General features: G+C 41.8%; 1 protein-coding gene and 1 non-coding gene across 4 annotated transcripts in view; one reads left to right on the plus strand and one right to left on the minus strand.

Annotated features, from left to right (window-relative positions):
• SHROOM3 (shroom family member 3) overlaps window positions 1-21,451 on the minus strand; it is a 327,033-nt gene that overhangs the window by 218,875 nt on the left and 86,707 nt on the right. The window lies entirely within an intron of this gene.
• Window positions 20,108-20,240, plus strand: LOC111560351. Its single transcript, XR_002742096.1, has one exon. It is a non-coding gene; the product is annotated as a small nucleolar RNA SNORA3/SNORA45 family (small nucleolar RNA).

Here is a 21,451-nt window from a genome sequence, read left to right on the forward strand (position 1 = left end):
GAAATCTGACATCCTGTACTTCTGTGTTCTGACCCTTCTCTTTCAGAGATGCTAAGAACTCTGAAACTATTATGGGAACTCTGCAGTCAACAGAGTGCAGCTTACCCATGAGAAAAAGTTGGTGTGCACCACTGCTGGGGCAGGAAGATGGCCTTGCCACATAAAACTGGACATGTGAGGAGGTCCATGTACGTGCATTTCTGTCTGGAGTTGTAACTAAAATTGAGCCCGTCCTGTACAAGTCTACCACAACTGAATGAAGTTCACCTGCATTTTAATGTCTAAATTCTTGAATGATTTTTTTTTTCCTATCCTGACTGCTTTCATTCCAGAATGACAAGGTAGAAGTAAGGGAGGAAAGGATAATTGAATAATTCACAGTCAACGCAAGGTGACGTACAATTTGTTTGCTGTTTTGTGCAGTTGCTGTTTTGAAGAGAAATATGTTCTCTGTAAGTACAAAAACTGTACTAAAGCAATAAGCAAAATAAAGAAAGAAAAAGATAAGTAGATTAAAAAATATATTGGGACACCTGGGGGGCTCAGTTGGTTAAGCGTCCAACTCTTGATTTTAGCAGGTCATGATCTTATGGTTTGGTTGGTGAGTTTGAGCCCCATATCAGGCTCTGTGCTGACAGCACGGAGCCTGCTTGGGATTCTCTCTCTCTGCCTCCCTCCTGCTCCCTTGTATGTGTGTGCGTGTGGGCATACTCTTTCTCTCTCAAAATAAATAAATAAACTTAAATATATACATATAAAGAATCTCTAAAGCAAAGCTTTTGAGTGTTGCTTTTTATTTACCAGGGATTATCATTACTCACAGCTTGGTTTTAAACTATATGTAAAGTGGGAATAATGAAATAAAGTCAAATCAATCAAAGTTCCTCCCTGGAACTTTATCTGGCTCTCAGGTCCTATGAAATTAGTAAGCGTTCTTTGGAACCCAGGACTAGATTTCAACTGCTGAACTTTAAACAAAACAGAGAAACCTTCCCATGATTGTACCGAGTGGCATGAGGGTACAGATGTGAGTCCCCTCCATTCTCTCCACCTGCTTCTCATCTAATCCCAAATAATTAGGTATATACTGTTGGAAATTCCTTTTTGGATTACAGAATTGTGTATGCATTAGTAGAAGAAAGAACCCTAGGTTAGGACTCAGGAATCCCGTGTTCTGATCCTGATTCTGGCCCTTTTTATCTGTAGGGCCCCATATGAGTCTATTATTTATAAAATGTGTGTAACATTGTTTGCTGTGCATTTACGATAAGACAGTGCCTTAGAAATGGAAGTATGTGTTTCTTAAAATGACCAACAGGGAAAATCTCATAGTTTTACTTGAAATTGGAATTCACATATAACACTTACTATTAAAATTATATAATCACTTTCTTTTGTTACCTTCTAAATAGGAAGTATGTTATTTCCCATGCAAGGTTCATTCAGCCCTGAGCTGGAGGCAGGGCAGTGTGGTGTATAAAGACTGAGCGTTCTACAGCCAGAACAACATGGGTAGGAGTCTCCCTCCCAGGACTGGGTGATCTCTGGCAAAATACATGCCATCTCAGAGCATCCGTTTCTTCAGCCTAAGTATGAGAACAAGAAGACTCACCACACAGAGTTAGTATGAAGATTCCATGAACTAACACATGGAAGTCTCCATACACATAGCAAGGGCTCCATACAAGTGAATTTCTGGCATTTGTAGTTTAATTAATAAGTTTAATTCTTTCCTGACTGTTCCCACCACAAGAATCATGTGTTAGCAACTGCAGAGACCAAGGCGAAGACACTTACTGAGAGGAAGAGAGAGGTTATTTTCTTAAAGTCAAAGAATAAGAGTTAGTTAACTTGAATTATATATGAAACAGAAGACAGCCTTTCCTTTGGAGGGAAGTTTCCAGGGCAGGAAGTTACCCAGTGACACCCTATGGACCATCCAAATGAGCTGCAGCCCCAGAAAGCCAAGACATGCCCATAATTCTTGATTTACTACCCACTGAGTGGAGGAAACCGATCTCAAAGTAGGATAAAAGTCAGGCTTCAGCAAAGGCACCTCAGCCACTCAACTTTCTTCATTGCCTGCAGAAAGTTTCCCAGACTTCATTTCCCCCAACACAGATGATTCCGTAAGTTTGGTGGTAATTAAGAAGTTAAGTTATAGGGGCGCCTGGGTGGTGACTCGGTTGGCTAAGCATCCAACTTCAGCTCAGGTCATGATCTCACAGTTTGTGGGTTTGAGGCCCCCATCAGGCTTTGTACTGACAGCTCAGAGCCTGGAGCCTGCTTCAGATTCTGTGTCTCCCTCTCTCTCTGCCCCTCCCCCACTGGCGTTCTGTCTCTCTCTCTCAAAAATAAACATTAAAAATAAATGAATAAAAATAAAAAAGTTGTCAGTGTTTATTTCCGCGTGTTGATAGATGTTCTGCCTCATCTTACAAAAGATTTGAGAAAACTCCTTGTAAATACAAAAGAATAAAGAAAATAGCTGAAGGAATCTAAGCAAAAAGGAAAAACTAAAATAAAATCAAAGCCGAGATTAAGATGAACCTTGAGAAATACATCACATACATGAGGATTCTCATTATCTGGGTATTCATTATTCAGGTCTCCACAGTTACAGGGTTTCAGAGGGAGACAAAGTCTTCATAATTTATAAATATTCACTAGTGAAGAGACACTAAGGCCTCACTCAAGTAGTTAAGCACTAGCCCCTGTCTCCTGCTACTATATCAATGTCTTTGGCAGTCTGATTGCATGTGAGGTTGCAAATCATCAATACAACAAGCAAATAAAATGCAAATCAATTGCATAGTTAACCAGAATATCTTTCAAAAGAGGCAGGATGTAAAATAAAATGCAAATGCAGTTAACTTGACTACCTTCCTAATGAGGCAGAGTATAAAGGTTAAAACATTGCACGATCTTAAAATTTTGTGAGAAAATTAGGACCAAAAAGGTCAACATAATTAATTCTTCATTCTGAGGATTAGCACATGGTTGCAGTTGTAACTTAATTTTTTTTAAAAAGGTTGAATAAACTTATTTCCATAGTTTGTTTTAAAACTACATATAATCTGAAAAAAAAATTTTTTTAATTTTTTTCAATTTTATTTTTGAGAGACAACATGAACGAGGGAGGGGCAGAGAGAGAGAGGGAGGCACAGAATCCGAAGCAGGCTCCAGGCTCTGAGCTGTCAGCACAGAGCCTGATGTGGGGCTCGAATTCATGAACTGTGTGAGATCATGACCTGAGCCGAAGTCGGACACTGCTTAACCGACTGAGCCACGCAGGCTCCCCCTATACATAATCTAATACAATTGTTTATAGATAATAAAAGCCACCTGGAGTATAGGATAGTGTCATTTTTGGCTCTCGGCCTCTTGGTAGCAAAAACAAAATGGAAACATAGTTAGAAAAGTCATAGGTTATTAATATAAAAACAGGAAATCATTGTGGAGCATTGGGGATGACAGTACTGAAATCTCCTACTGGAGAAGACTTAAGACCCTTAGTGGCTAGTAAGAGGTCTAAGAAAGTAGAGACCAGTCTTTCTAAACTACTTTGTGTTTGCCTTAACAGAGTCATAGGCTAAATGGCTAATGAAAACAGTGATGGTCATTAATGCTGTTCAACAAGTGTTCCTGGGTCTCTACCTTGGCTGCAGTTGAAGTTGCTTCTCTTTCTCTGAGTGCTAGGCTGGGACTCTTATAGTTGAGTGGAGCCATGTAACTATTTCTGATCAATGTGTTTTGAGCAGAAGAAACATGTGTCACCTCCAGGCAGAAGCCCTCTAACATTTCCTTTCCCTTTGGCATAATGACTGGCAATGTTTGAGACAGTGACTGCTCTGCCAGCAAGGGTCCCTGAGTAACTGAAATGAGCTGCCACCCTGAAGATACACCATGAGTTTATAGAATGAGTAAGAAATAAACCTCTGGTTTAAGCCACCAAGATTTGGGAGCTGTTTGTTACTGCAGCATAATCTAGTCTCTACTGACTGATACAAAGATCATCTTGCCAGTGATAGAAAATATAAAATGAAACAAAGTTGTGTGGAGACAAATTGCATATGATGCTCAGATCCCTAAATAAAGATCCCACCTAGCAACAATGACATTCTGGATAATTTGGGCAAGATAGGTCCAGGAACAAGCCTGGATCTCTGATGTGTACTCTAGCTTATTTTTCTCCCTTTATTTTGTGGTACGTCTTGCCCAGATGTATGCAGACCTGAGAGTCCCTACTTTTCTTATATATAGTGAATAATTTTAATGTATTATTAAGCTTTAGAAATGGGAATATTTTTATTGAAGTGAGATAAACTGAAAGATTATCATTAACAACTGGGGGAAAATTACTAATCATAAAAGGAATAGATGGACAACTGGGGGAAAAATTACTAATCATAAAAGGAATATAGAAGCAGGGATAAAAGAAAGACAGCCTGTTTGGGGAGAAACTACAGCCAATAAAATAAGAATGGCTGCAAAGAATGGACACTAGAAAAAGTGGGGAACCCTGAAAGCAAGAGAGTGGGGGAACAACACACATGAAGAAGAGTGTACAATAATTCCAAGAGACCAGGACCCAAGCAGAGAGGTGCTGAGGCTTGAATCCAGGAGCAGATCTCAGGTCGGGGATGGAAAAAGTAAAGTGAGAGTTCACTCATTTTGGAATTGAGCAGTGAACCCGGGACTAGAACCCTAGGCAGGAGGGTTTCCCACACGGTAAGGGAACTGAGGGCAGTGAGTTTTGGCCAGGCCCAGGGGAGCCAGTATCCTGTAGATTAAGGCTAGGAAACGGAGCCAAGCCTGGAAAAGATAGAGTTTTAGGCTTTCAAAGAGTTTATTATTTATACTTCCTTAGTTTCATCCAAGAGGTTCTGGGTCAGTATTCAGTGAGGTTTCTTCACATACCTCAGTCAAGTCCTTTTTGCACTATATGTAGCTGCCTGTTAGGGAACCAGAGAGGGTGGATTGAGGCATTGCAGCAACTTCTTGGCTGCTCTTCCTGACAGTTGTCTTGTCCCTGCCCTGCCACTGGATCCACTGTTGTTCCTCTACAGGCCACCAAAGAGGTCTAACTGTTGCAAGTCTGACTGTAGCACTTTTAGGTGTAAAACCCTACAGTGGCTCCACATTTTTCATAGGATGATCCAAATTCCTGAGCTCAGCATCAAAGCTCTTCCTGGTTTCTGTCTGCCTCTCCTGCCTCATTTTTCCTACTCTCTCACCTTTGGCTGTAGCAAACCTGTGTACGGCTTTTGGGTAACCCATATTCTAGATGCCTCCAGTACTTTCCACCTGCAGCTGTCTCCTCTCCAACCCTCAGCTCCCCCATATCCCTCAAAGTCAACTTTCAAGACATAGTTCAGTGATCACCTTCTCCAGGGAGCCATCCCTGAACTCCTGAAACCAGTCACATGCCTTTCCTATGCTTTTCCATATACAACATCTCAGCACTACTCCACTGAAAGGTAATTGTCTGTTTACTTGACTGTGTCCCCCACTAGACTGTTACACCCGAAAGACCAGACACAACTTCCTTGCTTTGGTATTTTTTGCACCTAACGCAGTGCCTACTCTTAGCAGATATTCAGTCTGTGTTTGAAGAGTAAGTGTAAATGATGTAACGCCAAGGTTGCGAGGGTTCAGTGTTCGCATGAGATGAGAACTTACTCGCCCCGCCCCTAGCCCATCCCACCATTCCCTTATTTGATGGGGACAGATAATTTGCCATTCCTGAGGTGTTCATGGTCTGGTTGGTGTTTCTCCAGTCTTTTCAAGCCCAGGGCTTTCTGGTGGAGCTGCTAAGTACAGTGGCTTATTCTCTTCTACCAAGGCCTGTGCTACTCTCTATTCCTATGGCTCCCCATAGCTCTGCACTATAAGGGTGGTGTTGAGGGCCCCACCTCCAGAGCCAGACTTCAGACCTCAGATTTATCGCTGTTTTAGTTTCCTATTACTGCTTAGTGGCTTAAAGCAACACAAATTATTATCTTGCAGTTCTGGAGGTCAGAAGCTCAAAATGGGTCTCACTGGGATAACACCTGGTCTTATCAAAGCTATGTTCTTTCTGGAGACTCTAAGGGAGGATCCATTTTCTTGCCTTTTCCAGTTTCTAGAGGCTGCTCTAATTCCTTGGCTCATGACCCCTCTCCTCCATATTCAAATCTAGCAATGGCCAATTGAGACTTTCTCACAGCGCATCACTCTGACACTGACCCTCTGGCCTCCCCCTTTCATTTATGAGAACCCTGGTGATTACATTGGGCCCACCCAGATAATTTGGGAGAATCCCTTCAACTCAAGGTCAGTTGCTTAGTAACCTTAACTCCATCTGCAACCTTAATTCACCTGTTCCATGTGATACATTCACAGGTTCCAAGAATTAGGGTGTGGACATTTGGCCGGGGGGGGGGGGGGGGGGGCGGTGGTGGTGGAGGAGGGCGTGGTATTCTATTTACCATAACTTACTAGCTGTGTGACCTTAGGCAATTTATTCCTTTCCTCTAAAACTCTGTTTACTTCTCCAAAAAATAGGGAAGGTGATAATAATAGTCCCTACTCCTGAGAATTATGGAGAGAATGAAAGTAAATTATGATAATAAATGGAAAGCTTATCACAATACCTGACACAGAGTAAGGATCAACAAATGGTAGCCTTTATCATCATCATCATCATTTGCAGGGGGAAGTAGGTAAAGAGGTTCTATACACTCAATCCTCCGTCCTTGTTACATGCAATAGAACGAGCACCATCATAGAGACTTCCTACCTTTCCCCCCATTCTTCCTTTGCCCAACCCCTATTTCAAGACACAGAAGGAGGAGCAAGTCCAGCAAACACGACCAACAGACAGGAGACCACTGCAGTCCAAGCTGAGTTCTCTGAGCTTCTGGTATTTGAACTCTGTCAGTCAGCTACTGGGCTCTCATGTCATAGAAAGAGGCTCATGAGATAGTCCTAGCTCAAAACAAGTTTTTCAGAGTCACCTGAATGTGTGGAGGAGCCCCGGGAACCCCTAGGCTGTGATAAGGGCAAAATTCTCCAGTTCCTGGAGCTTGGGTCTGTGTGCCTGTGTGTGCCCACATGTGTGAATCCACATCTTTGAACCTTTGCCTCCTTAGAACAGGTACTGGTATCGCTTCCCTCTCACTGAATTCCCAAGCCCCCACAGTCATTATGTGACCCATCCCAGTGAACTCCACCAAACTTCAAAGAGAAGTTCTCTTTAGAGAACAGGAGGCCAGGGCTAGATGAACCCCAGGTAGCCTCAGAGATTAAAGATTTGGGCATTTCTTTACATTTAAAGGCATTTATTTATATTTTACTCCATTCTTCAAATAATTTTAGCCATCGCAGTTAGCATGGTTATGTCATGTTCTTAAGAAAGACCCTTTGTCTCATTCGTTTCCATTCAAGTCATAATGTTTTCATTTATTAGACTGATTCTGCTGTATTTATCCATGGAAAGATAGTATATTATGTATAATATACACATATGTATAGGACATCTATTAAAATGCACATATATGGAGAATATAAATAAACCATTTTATAAATAAGAGGAGGACTTTTATTAACCACATCAATGGAGAGCTCAGATCTTTGGAAAATAAATAAAATCTATAAATTACATATGATCTCATGTATTTTATAAGTATGCAGAATAAGTCCACTTCTTCTTACCAAATAGAAATAGGAATCACAGGACAATAGTTAAATGCACATATACGCACACAATGAAAATATATATAACCTTAATCTCATTTTAGATAACCATTTCCAACTTGTCCTTCGTCAAATTCACATCAAAGTTTCTGACATGCTAAAATGATCAGGCTTTAGTTTTATCTTCTCTTTTTTTCTCTACTCCCAGTTTGGGAGAAATTCTAGCGATCAAAAACTAAAATCGGCGGCAGCAGGAAGAAAAATGACAAATCTCTAAGTGTTTTGAATGTTTGGTCATCCACTCCTAAAAAAAGCCACCTTAGCTATCAGACCTCTAGCACTTAGTAATGACACTTTAGTCTTGTGGTTCTGAGACGAGTTTCATGAGTGCCCAATGGTACAGTTTCAGACCATATACTCTTCTGCTTCCCAAGGAAAAGTCTGCCTGAACCAGAGAATCATTATGAGGTTCATTTAGCTTTATGAACTATTTGTTTCCCAAAGTTTTCCAAAGTTTCCCCTAGGTTTTTAGATTCATAATATTGAGAAAAGTTGGGCTTTCAAGAAGCAGAACTGTTAACGTGACAAGGGTGACTATTCGTACTGCTATTATCTTAGAGGGACTGACTTCTTTGTCTCTACAAAAGAATTCTCAGGGGTGGCTGAGCTAGAAGGAAGTCAGGTAATAAAACTCATACAGGCTCCCCTCTTGTATAAGATAACAATAGTATTCTCTTAGTCACCGTTGTGAATTACCAACATTTTCAAGCCACATGACATTCCGGAGGCCAGAAAGATACCTGAGCAGTAACTGGCAAAAGGATTTCTTCACTCAGGAGTTCTAAACAATGATTTGTTTACTTACCTTCTATCAGAGCCATATAGTGTTTAAGCTTTGGAACTAGACTGCCCAGGTTCAAATCCTGCCTCCATGCTAAGAAACTATGTGATCTTCAACAAGGTCATGTATTTGACCTCTCTGTGCCTGTTTCCCTTTCCATGAGATAAGGTTAATAATACCCATCATAGGATTATTGTGAGGATTAAGTTAATGCACATACAGTGTTTAGAAAAATGCCAGTTAGTAAATAGCCAGTAAATGTCAGTTACTCTCAGTACCTTATATTGTCTTCCATCAATTAGGAACACTAATACCTCCTTTTTATACCTCACAGGTTATTTTAAAGGTTGAAATTAGAAAAATTTCATGAAATACTTTAAGAAGCCTAGAAAAAGGCTTCTGATTAGAAGCCAGATATTGGAACTTCTGGAAGCTGGAAATCAAACAGTAGGAGCGTCATCAGCATCAAGGCAAAGGATGGAGAGAAAGGGAGAGAACAGGACATTTGTGCCCATGCCTACTGTCTACTAGGAGCGTGACAGGCATGAAGCCATTTCATTCTCACCTATGCTTACAAGGTAGGTTTTTGTCAACAACAAAACTAAGACTCAGTGAGCTTACAGTTATAAATAGCAGAGCCACAATCCAAACCCAGATCCATCCAAAGCCAAAGCCCATCATTCATTCTCCCACCCAACTCTAAAACAGGCAGCAGCCACCCCCTTCAAAAAAATAAAGCCATTCACTGTGTTAGTGACAGCAGTATGATGCCTGTGATCAAGGAATGGTGACATACTGCTCAGCACAGCCTTCTACTCTGCTGGTGACCAACAGGTTCGAGGGAAGCCCAATGAAAAAAGACTATCCTATAGCAGCAGGGGCAGGGACACTGCAGCCATCCTGAGTCATCTCTACCGTGCTTGGCTACAGCCAAATGAGTTCAGAAGGTGCCAGAAAATGAATAAATAGGAGTTGCATGAATGAATAATTGAAGAAAGGAAAAGGTACAGTAAGCACTTAATACTTCAGGCTATTATAAGTCCTTCACAAATACCCAAATTCCAGAATATTCCCTCTACCCCCACCCCAGCTTTGAACTGCCTGCTATCAGATTTCCACTAGCTTTGATACTTCTTTGTTGTAGTCACTTGCAAACCCTCAGGTCGTCCTCCTCATTCCCCGAAGATCTTCCCCCACACCAGCTGACTGTCAGACTCCTCCCTGACATTACTCCTGCCACCATACTTGATGCCCATTATCTCATGGGTGCTCCTCCAGCACTCTGGCAGCACCCCGGAGTCTTCCTGACTCTAGATCATCCCGGTTTCTCACTTCCATGGACAGACCCTAGCTCCTGTCATTACCAACATGCAAACCCTCCATAATGCCAGTTTCAAGCACCCCATTCTCTGACCACCTCCTCCTTTTCTTTTTTTTGTATCAGCTTTATTGTGATGAGTTACATATACCATAAAATTCGCCCTTTTAAAGTATACAATTTAATGGTTTTGGTGTATTCACAGAGTTGTACAACCATTACCACAAGGAACTTTAGAATATTTTAATCTGACCCCCTCCAAAAAACCACCATAACTTTTAGCCTTCACCGCCCCTCTCAGTTCTCCCATTGCTCCAGTGCTAGGCAGCCACCAATTTACTTTCTGTCTCTATATATTTGTCTACTCTGAATATTTCACATTACATAGGACGTGGCCTTTTCCAACTGGTTTCTTTCACTTCGCATGTTTCGGAGATTCATCCAAATCGTAGCATATATCAGAATTTCCTTCCTTTTTTGTTGCCAAATAATATTGTATCATATGGATATATTTTTTTTAATCCATTCATCAGTTGATGGACATTTGGGTTGTTTCCACTTTTTGGTTACCATGAATGCTGCTGCAATAAACACTGCGTACATCCTTTTATGTGAGGTATGCTTTCATTCCTCTGGGGTCTGTACCTAGGAATGGAATCACTGGATCATGTGGTAATTCTATGTTTAATATTTTGGGGAACTGCCAGATTGTTTTGCAGTCACTGCACCATTTTGTACCCCCACCCACGATGAATGAGGACTCCGATTTCTCAATATCCTCCTCAGCACTTGTTATTATCTCTTTTATTATAGTCATCCTGGTAAGTATGGATACAATGATATCTCACTGTGGTTTTGATTTGCATTTCCCCTCCTCTCTTTTTGGTTCATTTGTTTTAATATTCTGACTCCAGTTTTTGATTCCATAAAGACCTGCCTATGGTCCTCTGGCTCTTTCACTGCTTCTCACCCATTTCATGTGCTCACTTCCTTCCTTACCTCTCTTAATGCCCATCAGCTATCATTATCATTAGTTATTTGCATAAACCCTCAGCTCTTTTGCCCTTCTCTCCCTTCCTTATAGTCAACTGGCAAAACCCCAGTCTTGGTTAAATTGAGATCTCCATCTTCTCTACACTTTTATCTGCATAGATGAAAGTGGCTGCTCTCAGTTTAAATCCATGACCTTCAACCTCAAGTCAGCTCTTAATGCTACTTGGCAATTCTAAATGCATTCAGTTGGCAATCCCAAATCCATTCATTCTTCCACTCCCCTGGTCAATCATGGCTTTGTCGTTCTCCCAAGACCTTCAACCCCTCATCACCACCCTCACATTGACTTTGTCTTCCAGTTTCACCAAGAAAATACATGCAGTCAGAAGATGACTCTTCAAAATCATACCACCACATGACTCATTCTATCTACATATATTTTGTCATCCTTTCTGTTACTAGGGATGGACCAGCTATAGCAATGCTTTGGTTTGTGCACAAGATCCCATCCTTTGTCATCTGTTTAAATATACTATTCCAGCAATTGTCCCTTCTCAGGCATTATCACATTTTTCCATTCTATTGGATTATTCTCACCGCTGGAAAACATTCTATTATTTCTTCATCCTAAATTAATTTAAATTCTCCCAATCCTACCTCCTTACCCAGCTATAACTCCTTTTCTCCATATATGGCCTATATCTAATCTGAACTCCAGGATAACATATTCAATTGCTTACTGATGGATGTTTATTTGGCATCTCAAATTTTATAAGGCTAAAATTAAACTCCTGGTATTCTTCCTGAATCTTCATGGTGTTCTTTTATGGCAAATAGCATCACTATCTTCCAATTTTTTGGATCAAAAACCTTGAAAAAGTTGCTCTCACGTTACACATTGAATCCTTCAGCAAAGCCTAAATTGCTACCTTCAAAATATGTTCACAATCTGACTACTTCTCACCCCCTAACTGATCTCTGACCTGCCATCATCTCCTACCTGGATATTTAGTGGGATCCAAACTGGTATTCCTGCTTCTGCCCATATGTTCTTCCTACTCACTCCACATCCCTACCCCATAATGTGTATTCTTTCTCTCTTTTTAATTTTTTCCAGATTTATTGAGATATTATTGACATATAACATATATAAATTTAAGGGGCACAACATGATGGTTTCATACATGCCCCATAATGTATTTTCAGCACTGTAGCCAGAGTGATCTTTCTAAAACTAAGTCAAACAAGGGCACCTGGGTGGCTCAGTTGGTTAAGCATCGGACTCTTTTTTTTTTTTTATTTTTTTTTCAACGTTTTTTATTTATTTTTGGGACAGAGAGAGACAGAGCATGAACGGGGGAGGGGCAGAGAGAGAGGGAGACACAGAATCGGAAACAGGCTCCAGGCTCTGAGCCATCAGCCCAGAGCCTGACGTGGGGCTCGAACTCACGGACCGCGAGATCGTGACCTGGGTGAAGTCGGACGCTTAACCGACTGCGCCACCCAGGCGCCCCAAGCATCGGACTCTTGATCTCAGCCCAGATCATGATCTCACTGAGATTGAGCCCCACATCAGACTCTGCACTGTGTAGAGCCTGCTTAGGATTCTCTCTCTCTCTCTCTCTCTCTCTCTCTCTCTCTCTCTCTCTCTCTACCCCTCCCCTGCTCACACGTGCATATGTGTGTGCACATGCTCTGTGTGTGCACGTGCTCTCTCTCTCTCAAAATAAATAAACTTAAAAAAGAAGAAATAAGTCAAACATGTCACTCCTCAGCTTTAAACCATCTAATGGCTTCCCAACCCACTCAGGGCAATAACTCAAGTCCTCTTAATGGCTTTCTTGGTCCTACACAATCACACAATCTGCCCCCTCTGTATCTCCTTGACCTTTTCTTCTGTCACTCTCCCTTGGGGTTATTCTACTTCAGCCACCCTGGCTTCCCTAAGATTTCCTGACTGCCCAAGTACACATCTAGTGCATGGTCTTTGCACTTGATGGTTTTGTTGTTTTGTTTGGAGCACTTTCTCCCAGGTAGCCACCTGACTCATTCCCTCCCTTTCTTCAGGTCTCCTACATTATTCATAAGTTTAGCAAATACTGTTCTAAATTAGAAAATTGCTGGCATGGGATTGGAAGGAGTTTGGAATAAAAGAGAGAAGAGAAAAGAAAAAGCATGTTTAAACTTTGAGGTTCTCCAAAGGCCAGGGTCTAGTTGCTTTACTATTTGGTTGAATCCTCACATCCTATGAGATGAGGATGATTAATTATATAACCATTTCACAGATGAGATAACAAAGGCAGAGAGGGATTAAGTCATAATCTCTCATAAATGTCTAGCAAATGGTGGAGCTAAGTGTCCAATCAAAAATCTAACCTCAAAACCAGTCTACTGCATCACAGATTTCTAGCTTCCTATTTGGTTGAGAGCAAGCTGGGATGCCTGTTACAAAATTCAAATATTTGCAAAAGTAAAGAAATCAATATGACTTATTTTTGTAAATTCTTCACCTTGACTGTACCCTCAAGTGAAACTTATGTGTTCACCTGAGGGTTAGATTCCAGGGATTCCTGGCAATCTTTCAACTAATCATCTGGGATCATTTTTTCAAGATGAAATTTCCAACAAGTAGTCCACTACACATGGATGCTTGTCAGCATATTTACTCCTTCCAGTTGCTACTAAGGAGGCATCAACTGCAGGGCCTGCCAGGGAAGGAACTGAAAGGAAAGTAATTTGTTAATGGCTTTACTCAACAGGGTCACTTCCCAAAATTCCATGCTGGGTGGCCCAAATGTTTAGAAATCCATGCTCCATAGACCTTCTTTTGAGATGAGTTGTAACACTGGTCCTCATGCAGATGCCTGAGAAAGCATGGGGGTGTCTGACTCCCCCTGTTACTATGCTGCTGTGACCCACCCCCACATCCATTATCTTTCAATTATCAGCTCAGCATTTCTTCCACCCCCTCTGGCCTATTCTTTTCTTCTGACCTCTGACTTACGTATTTGCTTTTCCCTGTCTGGAATCCTTGCCCAAACTGACTTCAATCACTCAAAACTCTGTGCTGTAAGGAGGGAGATGGATGAAGGGGAGCAGTAATAGCCAAGTGACTCCAATGGAATTGTTTGCAGCATGCCTTCCAGCCAACCTCTCTCCACTTATTTTATGGTGGTGGGTTATTCATTAAGTGACCATGAACCATCAGCAAGAGGCTGGTTTCTATTCTAGATTAGTTTTCTATAAACATTAAATCAGCTCAATAAAATAGCTAATGTAAAATTTCTTACCAAATCTTGTTTCAACTTCCTACAGTGGAAGTTTAGGAATGAAATGATGGTCAGAATATTATGGAACAGTCCCCTACGTCTTATTAATTGCCATCAGTATAACTGCAACTTCCAGCTAGAAATGGTTCCCAGGTGCTAATTAAAGTTCATCAACCTAACAATCTGAAGAGGTCAAAGAGTATTGTACCCATTTTACAAAGGGGGAATGTGATGTAACTTGCTACAGAGCCCAATCTTAAATATGAGCAAGGAATTGGAATTCACACTGAGTGTAACTCCAGAGCCCATTAGGCAACACACCTTCTGATGGCTGGCAGTATCCAATGGAAATATTAAATTTTGTTTTTCTTGTACTGGTTCATTTAAAAAAAAAACAATATATTGAGTACCTACTGTGTGCTGGGCTTGGAAGATATATTAACATTTGGTTTTTATTCCCTTATATACTAGTTAAAAAGGAAGGGGATATAAAAAGGAAAGATGGCTAGCAATGCAAGGTAGCATTTCCAAGTGTCAAACGTGAATTAGAAAAAGGAAATGTTGTGTGAGCTCTAGTTCAGACCAGAGAATAACCACTGATGTCAGGCAGGACCAGGATGATCTTTTAGATGGAACGGGTATTGACCTGGACCTGGTTGACTCTTAGGCCATTTGCTGTAAGAGCTCTTGAATGATATAAAACTTGAGTTGGAGAGTTAATCTTTTCTATGGTCCCCAAGGAAGAAATTGAAAAAAGGACAATGGAACCTGCCCTGTTAAGGCCAGTTTCTCCTTTTAGAAAAAAATGCTAATGGGTCATGATCAGTGAATACTTGAACGTCAGGCGCAGACGTTAAAACAACCATCTTGTGGGGCGCCTGGGTGGCGCAGTCGGTTAAGCGTCCGACTTCAGCCAGGTCACGATCTCGCGGTCCGTGAGTTCGAGCCCCGCGTCAGGCTCTGGGCTGATGGCTCAGAGCCTGGAGCCTGCTTCCAATTCTGTGTCTCCCTCTCTCTCTGCCCCTCCCCCGTTCATGCTCTGTCTCTCTCTGTCCCAAAAATAAATAAAAGTTGAAAAAAAAAAAAAAAAAAAAAAACAACCATCTTGAGGTTTAGACATTATTTGTGGTTTATCCAAAATTCAAATTTAATGTCCAATATTTGAATTTGCTACATCTGGCAACCCTACTCTCACTGCTACAACACGTTCAGAACTCCCTTCCTTGAATATCTTTTATTGGCTTTGAAAAGAAGAACCTTTAGAAAGGGGAAGAAAACAGGTCAACTTTGCAGACCTAGGAGTTTGATTTGGTTACTGCAGGCAGAGGTGAGTTCAGAGGGGGAGAAACCTCACATGAATCAAACTCATAGGAGACTGACACATGGATCAAAACCACCCAGCCTTGTGGTTCTAAACTGCCATGTTTTCAGCCAGTGCCTGGAATGGCCGTCTTCCATCATTTGCTTGGTAAACTCATTTACTCATTTATTTATTTAGTCAATTCATCCATTGAGTTAGCTAGTATCGGTTGAAGATTATATTAGAAGCTGAACATCTAGACTTCCTTCGCTGTTGCAGCAACAATAATCACAATAACAGCTAATACTTTGGGGGGCTTGCCATGAGCTAGGCACTGTATTAAATGCTTTATATCCGTTAAGCCATTTCATGTTTACAGAACACTATGATGTATGACTATTATTTACATTTGACCAAAAAGGACATTGAGGCATAACAAGGCTAAAACAAAACAAAATAAAACAAAACAAAAAAACCCCACTTGTTTTCGGTCATGCATCTAATACTTGTTGGAGGCAGCATTTGAATCTAGCAGTTTTCAGAGCCTGTATAGTGTCTAAACACTATATTAAGCTACCTCCTTTTAAAAACCCTTTTCTCCTCGGGGCGCCTGGGTGGCGCAGTCGGTTAAGCGTCCGACTTCAGCCAGGTCACGATCTCGCGGTCCGGGAGTTCGAGCCCCGCGTCGGGCTCTGGGCTGATGGCTCAGAGCCTGGAACCTGTTTCCGATTCTGTGTCTCCCTCTCTCTCTGCCCCTCCCCCGTTCATGCTCTGTCTCTCTCTGTCCCCCCCCCCCAAAAAAAAAAGTTGAAAAAAAAAAAACCCCTTTCCTCCTGATTCTCCCCTTCCCCAAGTTAGTTATTTCTGTCCCCAGGCACCTGTACCACTGTGAACTTAGTAAACTTCATTAGTAAATTTGTTTCAACTGCATCATAGTAAATTTGAATTTGTTTCAAATTCGAATTAGTAAATTTGTTCTCTGCTTACATGTCTGTCTCCTCAATCAGACAGTAAGCTTCTCCAGGGCAAAGACAACACCTTATTTATTTTGTATCTTCAGTGCCTAGTACAATTTATGTCCTAAAATAAGTGGTCAATACATACAGTTGTACTAATTTCTTGCTAGCTGTGGTAAGCTAGAGTGGTCCGAGTATTAGTCAGGGTTGATCGAGGAAAACAGAAATTAATCTAAGTATTTTCAACACAGGGAATGTAACAGAGGGAATTGGTTATATAGATAGTGGATGAGCTCCCAAGCCACGGTGGGAAACCACCTGCACCCCTGCCTCCATCTCCAAGAGGCCGGAAATCTGCCTGACGGAGCCATGGCAGGCAGGATCTAGTGCATTAGAAAAGATAAAACCATCATCACACTGTCTGAGCTCAAGAGACAGGAGATATAGCCTGGCTCTGCCTCCCTCCCCTCATCCCTCCAATCATTCATCTCTCATTGGCCAAACCCTGCTAGAAACCTGTTGACTATGGAGATTGAGAAGTGTGGTCTACAGGGTTAGCCCTCTTGGGGGAGGGGCCAGACTGACTTCAAGGGCAAAAAGACCCAGAACAAGAGGCAGAGCACCCATCAGAAAATGCACCTCTTTTGTGACCATGCTGAGAAACTGCAGGGTAATGAAGCTGACCACCCCTGCGGTGCTAGGTGACAGTGTCAGGCGCTTGTCCTTTGGTGTCCCATCATCATCTAGGCTCCATGAGGATACCACTTTTCTGCTAACTTACTATGTGTCAGCTAAGTCTAAGTTCACTTGGATTGGGCTACATCTTTCTTTAGGTTTCAGGTGACAATGACAATGAACGCTTGCTGAGCTTCTGCTTTGCATCGGACATTGTGCCAGGTCCCGGGCCATAGAGCCCAAAAAGTGAGAGAGCCTGTACATCAAGGAATTTTTGGTCAAGGGTAAACAGACAACTAAACAGCTGATATATCTGCCACATGGTAAGATATGACTATGGTAAGCACGTACGTGCAGTTGGGGATTCCAATGAGAGTCACACCCACCTCCAAAGGGTTGGAAATGTAGGGATATGATTGTTTTATGAGAGTTTAATCTACAAAATCAATGCAAGTGGTTCAGAGTGGAGACAAGCAAGGACAAATGAAAGATATGTAATAGCTCCTAAAGCTCCATGCAGCTCTGAAATCCCAGGAGAACTCTGTGCTCTACACACACATCGGAACACCACCTTAGAGCGTACCTATTATATACCACGCATTGAGCCAGGTCGTTCCATGCATAATTTCTTTTACAGGGCCTCTGAGTCTCTGAATTTCAATCCCTGAATGCTTGAACTTCATAAATAAAAATTTTACGAATGGAGAATGATGCAAGACTTTCTTGGTCCTGCTCACAGTCATAGAACCAAATAGTTGCAGAGCAGACATTAGAAACCCAGGCTCCAGATTCCCATGTCTGCTCTAAGACACAAACTACCCCAGACACAGGAGTGTGTTCTACCATTGCAAAAATAAAACTTGGCTAAAGTAAGACTCCCTTGATTTCCATTTAGTTGGTAGCTTCCCAGGCTGAGTGCCAACTCCTTTTTTTAAAAAATTAAGTGCATGTAATATTTGGATAATATTTTTCACATTCAAACAGTTGATTGGGTCAATAAAAGAAGGTGGTGGTTTTATATGTTTATCATTATGTTTTTAATTGTTTTTTTTTAAGTAGGCTTCATGCCCAGCCTGGAGCCCAACGTGGGGCTTGAATCCTGAGTTCAAGACCTTGAGCTCAAGATGTGGGCTGAGATCAAGAGTTGGACATTTAACCAACTGAGCCACCCAGGTGCCCCTTATCATTTTGTTTTTTAAATACAAAACCTTTGCAGGGTATGTTGCATTTAAACGTTCTGCACCAGTGGCAAGCTCATTCTTGGCTTTTCCACAGCAGTGTTCTCTAAGATGAGATAGAGACTCTTCACCTCTGTCTTCTGTCCCCTGTCATCTACCGGTGGAGCTGGGGGAGCAGCTGGCTCCCTGAAGACAAATGGGAACAGCCTGGAAACAGGCTTTAGAGCGAGGAGTACAACAGTTTCTGACTCCATCGGGTTTCTCTGGGAAATCACAAAACCTCCCATAGGTTTTTACGTATTTATTCCAGTTTAAGCATGCTACTGCCTTTTATAGTCTTACCACTTCTCTGACCCCAATATATACATAGCTACGGTGAGCACAGAACAGTGAAGTGAACTATATGAGGCGTCTGTAAGTAAAATGAAACAAACCAATAGCTCATCAAGACACATTTAAAAAAAAACCCCGGCCCTGATTCTCCCTGTGTATTGGAAATGAACCACAGGTGGCTCTAAAGTTTGAGGAAATTATTTTATTCCCACTGGAACAAGACACTGAAGTGTTTGTACTTTCTAGCTACTTATTGTAAAAGAAGGAAACTTGAGGAGCAAGTGGACAGAGAGAGTTGGGGTTTATTCCAATGACCACCATCGCTGACATTCCTGGAAAGGAATTATTTGTTTGATGGCTTTGCTCATGGCTTTCAGGATTCTCCTTGTGCAATGGAGTGGGACGTAATTATCTGTTAGACATTTTCCAAATGCTGGCTGAACTGGATGGCTGGCCATGGACTCTACACACAGGGCCTGCTGTCATTTGGTAATCACTAGGTGCTGTGCTGAACACTTTTTTTTGGGGGGGGGTCTGTATTTAATCTGTAAACAAACCCCATGAGGAAGATACAGTTATGATTAATGGATGTGGAAGTTCAGATTATGGTGATATTTCTAATCCTTTTCCCATCACAGCACCTCCATCTCTTGAGGGAAGGCTCAAGTTTGGACAGGGTTAATGTATCTTGCCGAGGTTAAGAAAGTGACCCAGCTGAGATTTAAACGCAAGGCTGTGACTACAAAAATTGTGCTCTTAAATGTGATTCTAGGAACAAAATCAATAAGAAATAAAGCCTTGGTATGCTATACCATTCAATTCGTGAGAAAGTTCTATCGTATTGCTAACACTGAGAAGATAGTACCAAATCACATGAGTGCGGTCAACATTAAGACCTAGAGCAAAGCTACTAAGCAGTATGATTTATGCCCTAACAAAGATATTCAAAAGGATAAAAAATATGTAAACCTTCCCCCTCCCCCCAAGCTAGATAGAGAGGTAATTAAAAATATATATATTTCTTGGGCTAGAAGCAAAGCAAGAAAGAGAGTAAGTCACTGGTCAGTGTGATTAACAGAAAGTCCAAACCTGGGGTTAGGGGTGATAGAAACCCTCAGAAGAGTTTGAGGATCTCAGAGCAGGAGACTTGTGCCTTCACTCCCCATTAATAATCCTGCAAGGAAAGATTCTCACAGAGAGCCTACACCAACACAAGGGGCTATAGTAGAGTAGGACAAGTTAAGCCAGAGAGACCATCTGAGATAAATCTGCCACCACCAAGCCCATATTTCCTGGAGTGTCAGAGCAACACTCTGAGCAGCCGATGCTTTCCCATGGCTTCGCTCACACCCTTCCCGCATGAGATTGGGCAAAAGGGGCTGAAGGAAAGCCAGTGGCTTGGGAATGCCCTTATCACTGTGTGTAACTAGAAGCCAAAGAACAGGGGTATACTATGGTCATCAGCAGTGAATGGCAGTGAGGATAGACACCAACAGCCAAAGCCAGTTCAGGAGAGAGCTCCTCACAAGGAGAACCTCGCAGTGGCCCACTCCTTAAATGTCCAGATCCTATACAGAGTCCCATCCTGACATAGTTCTTATCCTGATGTGCTGGAGTTTCCAGAGAGAGAGAGTCTGCTGGTCTTGAATCACCGGCGAGGGTAGGCAGCACCCCCAATGGTGCCCACATCAGAAACATGCACTCACTAGTTCCTAGATGGAGTAGCTTGGCGGGCATCTTTTCTCATACCCATCAGGGAATTGGCAGGTGCTGTGGTGTGTTATAAACCCTTTTCTCTTTCTTCTAGGACTACTTTGAAGTTCTGGGGAAGGAAAACCTCTCAAAGCAGACTGTTATTGTACAGGTAAAATCTTTAGCAGAGAACTGAAGAGAAGATTAAGGGTGTGGCTTTTTTTGGGGGGTGGGGGACAGAGGGTTGTGTCCCGGTGGTTTGAAGTCATGGAGGAAGGGCCATTGAATACTAACCAGTGCTTTTCCAAAGAGGAAAAAAAAAAAAAAAAAGGACTGGATTTTAAATCACAAGTAATTGAATTTTACTTTGAATTAGAAAGATTTAGTTTTCTATTATCAAGAAGAAATTGGGGCTTATGAGTTAATTTAATTCAATTTTAGGGAAATAAAATTACTTCTTAGCTCACTTGACATTTATAAGAACAAAAATTTACTCCCTTGACACATTTTAGTGTAAATTCACTGTTAACTATTTCATTTTTTTTTTTTTTACCACTTCAATTTTATCTCAAGTTTCAGAATGAGAGGCTTGAGGTCCTCCTAAAGGAGTTCTAAGTGGAGGAATTAAAAGGATCTTTTTAGGAGATGTAGCAGGGAGCACTGGGGTTGACACCCAGAATTCACTGCCCCCTTCCCTCACTCTGAAGCAGACTAGGTGACTGTGCCTCCTGTCGCATCAGGGTGAGCCACTGTGTGGCTGCCGGACTGGTTCAGGAAAGCCCAGCGTCAGCCAGTCAGCACATGACATGTGTTGGCCAGGGTGTTAGTTGAGGATGATCAGCCAGCACCAAGGGCAGGCCTCCTCTCTCTCGAGATGAACCCTGAAACATGGAGCCAGCCTTAGTTTGAAACTGACACCAGAAGAAGGTAAAGATGTCTGGCAAAGTACTACACCAAATCAACCCTGAAACCACTGCTTCTGAACTTTCCAGTACTGAGTCAGTTGCTCTCTTACTGTTTAACCCAGTTTGAGTTGAGCTTTGTGTTACATGCAACCAAAAAGCCCTGAAATGTTGCAATTGGACGAAGGGACTTTCTTAGCTTCTAAATCTCAATGTATGAGTAAGAAACCTCATACTTTAATGCCTTTTTTTTTCTATAAGAGTATTCAATGCGAAAAGCCAACAAAGAAGTAAAAACACCTTCTACCAAGTGAAAA

This window comes from Felis catus, chromosome B1, assembly GCF_018350175.1.
Source record: "Felis catus isolate Fca126 chromosome B1, F.catus_Fca126_mat1.0, whole genome shotgun sequence".
Taxonomy (NCBI): Eukaryota; Metazoa; Chordata; class Mammalia; order Carnivora; family Felidae; genus Felis; species Felis catus.